A 6000-nucleotide genomic window follows, 5' to 3' on the forward strand; every position below is an offset into this window, starting at 1 on the left:
TATATATATATATATATATATATATATATATATATATATATATATATATATATATATATGCATCATACAGTTATATAAGTTTTTCCTGTCATGTTTCATTGCGTGAACGAGTAAGTCAATAAAAATAATTTGTTTTACAGTAAAAAAAAATAATCCTGAAAGCTGAAATAATGCCAAGACCGTTGTCGGAAGCGAAAAAATACGAGAATGTTAAAATGGTAGCAAGCGAATGAACATTTTGTCCCCATCAATTTTCGAAAGGTAAAACTCAAAGGAAAAAGAGATGTTTTAAAAATGAAGCGATGGAATATATAGATACGAATGTAGGAAAAGCTAGAGGCGTGAAATTCCCATTGGAAGTCTGTAGACCAGGGGTGGCCAACCTATGGCGCGTGCGCCAACAGTGGCTCATTGCACGATTACAATTGGCGCACTATACCCCAGAGATAATTAAAGAAAAAACATACCTGTTCCTAAAGATAAATAATAATACTGATTTATAGAATAAATACAATAAGAATTTAAGCCATATATATATATATATATATATATATATATATATATATATATATATATATATATATATATATATATATATATATTTTATATATATATATATATATACACTCATATATATATATATATATATATATATATATACACTATATATATATATATATATATATATATATATATATATATATATATATATATATATATATATATCAAATGATTATCTGTATAACCGCCAAATATGTACAAATCACCATACTTAAAGGATTGAAAGGGGGTTAAAGTTTGTGTGGCGCATCTGAATTGGAACTGAAAAAAAAAATGGTGTATGGGAAACAAAAGGTTGGCCACCCCTGCTGTAGACTTTAAAATGAAATTTGCTTTGTAAGTCCGTAGATTCTTTATACGAAATTATCATTAACCGTCCGTAGAATTTCTTATGAAATTCGGATTGAAACTCCGTAGAGTTTATTTCTCAAAATTGAAGACCTTTGGATGGTATATAAGAACGATAATCCTTCATCCCGACATCCTGAAAAGACCTCTTCCGTCTAATAAGAGTCGATGGAACGGTTAAATAAGAAACGATTCCATTGCAATAATTTATTAGACTCATCTCCTAAGTGGAAATTAAGTCGTGGGGATTTATCAGTTTATTTTGGCTGTATTTTTGGGCGAAACGAATTGAAAATGATTTGGGAATCTTTTGATCTTCGTACCCAAGAAGTACTATTGATAGATTTCATATATTTTAAATGTTTAGAATATTGAATTCAATGCATTCAACATTTTCCACTTGGTGTCTGTTTAAAATAGTGAATTATAGACTAAGGCATCAATTATCCAGTTTGACATTTATAGAAGTTTTATGTCAAAGGACTGATTAAGAACGAATCGGTTTAATATTTGAAAGATCGTTAAACGTAACTTAGAAAAGAATGCTGATAGATAGAAAGAAAGTGAATTTGGTGGACGAAATAATACAGATAATTGAATAACATAATAGGTGAACTTAAGTCTTGACTAAAACAGCTTTAAACTAGAGGGGCCCTCAGTAGAGCGCAGACCTCCGTCGTGGCAGCTTGTTTCTCGACCTTTTCCTTGACCTTGACCTTTGACCTTAATATGCATTAATTGGCGTGGATTTTCCGACACCCAAATATGAACCAAGTTTGAACTGTGTGTGACAACAATGTCGAAGCTTATGGCTGATTACGTGAATTGGACATTTTGCTTGACCTTGACCTTGAGCTTTGACCTTGATCTTCCAAAATTTAATCATTTCCAGCTTTTTGCATAGCAGTTAATCCCTGCAAGTTTCATTACTCTCCCATTGAAATTGTGGCCTGGAAGCTTTTCACAAGGAAACACACGCACACACAAACATGGTGAAAAACATAACCTCCTTCCAACTTCGTTGGCTGAGGTAAAAAATAACGTCTCTGATTGGTGAACGCCAGGCTGGGGTTCAAGTCACGCTCAAAATCGTTGGCTCCTTTGGTCAATGCAACCTCACCATCCTTATAAGCTAAGGATGGGGTGTTTGGGGAGCCTATAGGTCTATCTGCTGAATCATCAGCAGCCATTGCCTGGCCCTCATTGATCCTAATTTGGGTGAAGAGGGGGGCTGGATAGGGCAATGTCACTGTCCCTAGCCTCTGCCATTCCTGAGCGGCCTTTAAACCTTCAAATCTTGATAACTGAATCAATTAAGATAATATATCATTTGAGGACAACTGATTTCCCTTTGAAATGCATTCTGGGTATTAAGGAGGGGTCATATACCCCCTACCTGCCCCCCCCCCCCCACCCCCCTCTAGTAATTAAACCTCATTTAAGTAGAGGAAATCTATCACAGAAGGACGGGGAATCTCTCCCATGGGAATTCCCGAAGAATTGCCAACCTTTCGAGACAGATGTTCAAGGAATGAAAAATGCCCCCTTTCGGTTTTTCATTCCTGAAATTCCAACTGGAATATTTCTCCCGCGTTCCCTCTTTTCCCCGTGATCTGGAATCTTTGATTTCCAATTGATTTTTGCTCATGTCAATTGAAGGAGTGTGATACTGGTGCTTAGGTACAGGAGGTTGGCGCCTTTTGGAGAGAGAGAGAGAGAGAGAGAGAGAGAGAGAGAGAGAGAGAGAGAGAGAGAGAGAGAGAGAGAATGTGAAAGGGAGAGAGACTAGGAAGAAAATGACAATTAAAACATGACGTGAAATTACCTGGAACTGAGAGAGAGAGAGAGAGAGAGAGAGAGAGAGAGAGAGAGAGAGAGAGAGAGAGAGAGAGAGAGAGAGAGAGAGAGAGAGAGACAGACAGACAGACAGACAAGGAAAAAAATGACAATTAAAACATGACGTGAAATTACCTGGAACTGAGAGAGAGAGAGAGAGAGAGAGAGAGAGAGAGAGAGAGAGAGAGAGAGAGAGAGAGACAAGGAAAAAAAAATGACAATTAAAACATGACGTGAAATTACCTGGGCTGAGAGAGAGAGGAGAGAGAGAGAGAGAGAGAGAGAGAGAGAGAGAGAGAGAGACTAGGAAAAAAATGACAATTAACACCTGACGTGAAATTACCTGGAACTGAGAGAGAGAGAGAGAGAGAGAGAGAGAGAAGAGAGAGAGAGAGAGAGAGAGAGAGAGAGAGAGAGAGATATGGTTGGTTGATGTAAGGGATAATTTGAGGAGACAGAGAGGTAGAAATGTGAAAGAAAAAAAGACAGAGACAATGAGAGACAGGAGAAAGAGATAGTGATTAAGATATGACAGGAAATGACCAGGAAAGAGAGAGAGAGAGAGAGGAGAAGAGAGAGAGAGAGAGAGAGAGAGAGAGAGAGAGAGAGAGAGAGAGTGGTTGGTATGGAAGGCAGGTGAGATATGTAAGAGAAATTTGAGGAGACAGAGAGGTAGGAATATGAAAGGAAAAAAGACAGAGACAATGAAAGACAGGAGAAAGAGATAGTGATTAAGATCTGACAGGAAATGACCGGGGAAAAGAGAGAGGAGAGAGAGAGGAGAGAGAGGAGAGAGGAGTGAGAGAGAGGAGAGAGAGAGAGAATTGGGAACAGTGAATAGGGTTGAAAAATCTCATTCGGTTGAATAAAACAAACTAAAAAACGCGTTACTCTTATTTTCATTCCAACGGGAAATAACAATGCAAAAAGAACACGCCTCCAGAAATGTGACATGGCTGAGGCGATGGTCTAAAATCTTTCATTTTTACGAATGTTGTGTAAAAGACTGTGGTTTTGGTTCGTGTTTTTTCGTTTTTTTTTTTATACAATATTGATGAATTCATGTTTCAGACATGAGTTTTTATTTAGTTATAATACAGACATGTAAATATACACATACATATACGTGCGTGCACACACACGCACGCACACACTTATTTAGTTATAATACAGACAGGTACATACACACACACACACACACACACATATATATATATATATATATATATTATATATAATATATATCAATCATCATCATCATCCATTGCTAGTCCACTGCAGGACAATGGCCTCAGACATGTCCTTCCACACGCTTCTGTTTATGGCCTTTCTATGTCAGTCTATGCGCGCAGATATTTTCAGCTTGTCAATCCATCGTCTGCTTCTTATGCAATCTCTAGGGACTCATTCTGTTGTTCTTAATGTCCATCTATTATCTGTCATTGTCATTATAAGTCCTGCCCATGGCCATTTCTTTTTCGTACGTGTTAGAATACACACACACACACACACACACACACACATATATATATATATATATATATATATTCTACATTAGTTATCAATCATCATCATCATCATCTCCTTCTACGCCTATTTAAACAAAGGGCCTCGTTTAGATTTCTCTAGTCTTCTCTATCTTGAGCTTTTAATTCAATACTTCTCCATTCATTATCTCCTACTTGTGCTTCATAGTCCTTAGCCATATAGACCTGGGTCTTCCAACTCTTCTAGTGCCTTGTGGAGCCCTGTTAAACGTTTGGTGAACTAATCTCTCTTTGGGGAGTGCGAAGAGCATGCGCCTAACCATCTCCATCTACCCTTTATCATAATCTCATCCACATGTGGCACTCGAGTAATCTGTCTTATAGTTTCAAGTTATGTATACGGTTAAATAAAAAAAAAAAATAGGATTAATATAAAAAGATCACGTTAAATTGTCATGAAAATGCTATATTTGAGCTACACATATTATGCAAAACAAGTGATTAAGGAATTAATTCATGTTAATCTTTTTAATGGGAATTTCTCGACCAAATTCCTGAATAATTGTAAATAGAATTAGGGAATGTGTATTGCTCTTAACCGGAAACCGTTACTGAACGATTTATGATTAGTTATTGAGAGTCCAGTCATGGCTAATTAGGAAATCATATATATATATATATATATATATATCGTTTTTTGAGTGGGGGATACCTTACCGAGGTGAGAGGGTTTGTGTATCGCCATGATCACCAAAGCTGTACTAATCATGGTCACCCATAATGGGTTGGTTTGCTGTGAGCGATCAGACATGAATAAGAACATGTCTGTGGCCGTTTGTCCTGCAGTGGACGAGAAACGGCGTAATTTGTTGATGTTGTGTGTGCATATATATATATATATATATATATATGTATGTATGTATGTATGTATATATACATATATATTTATTTATTTATATGTACATACATACAATAAGATGATAATTATTTTTTTTCTTTTCTATCATTCCTATACTGTTTTTTCTTCCAAGAGGTGCCCTATAGTTTCCAACTTATTATTATTATTATTATTATTATTATTATTATTTTATTATTATTAATTGCTAAGCTACAACCCTAGTTGGAAAAGAAAGGTGCTATAAACCCAGGGGCCCCAACAGGGAAAATAACCCAGTAAGGAAAGGAAACAAGGAAAAATTAAATATTTTAAAAACCGTAACAACATTAAAATAAATAGTTTCTATATAAACTATAAATACTTTAACAAAACAAGAGGAAATAAATTGGATAGAATAGTGTGCTCAAGTGTACCCTCAAGAAAGAGAACTCTAACCCAAGACAGTGGAGGACCATGGTACAGAGGCTATGGCACTACCCAAGACTAGAGACAATGGTTTGATTTTGGAGTGTCCTTCTCCTAGAAGAGCTGCTTACCATAAATAAAGTCTCTTCTACCCTTACCAAGAGGAAAGTAGCCATCATTTGGACATGCTAATCATCCAAAATTTTATATCTATTTTCTGATCTTATAACTTGGACTTCGTGTAATTTTTCTCTGAGATTTCTTTTATTACAACATTATTAAAGGTATATAAACAGTCTTGTAAATGTAAACCCAGGTACAGACCAAACTATCCAAATGCTCCATATTCTAACGAAATTCACGACACTCATTAAAACTTATATTTTCTCTCAACAACCCTTCTTCTCCACTTTTAAACTTCATTTGCTTATCTTGTGAAAATAAATCATTCAAACTTTTTGAGTT

This window comes from Palaemon carinicauda, chromosome 4 (assembly GCF_036898095.1).
Source record: "Palaemon carinicauda isolate YSFRI2023 chromosome 4, ASM3689809v2, whole genome shotgun sequence".
NCBI lineage: Eukaryota > Metazoa > Arthropoda > Malacostraca > Decapoda > Palaemonidae > Palaemon > Palaemon carinicauda.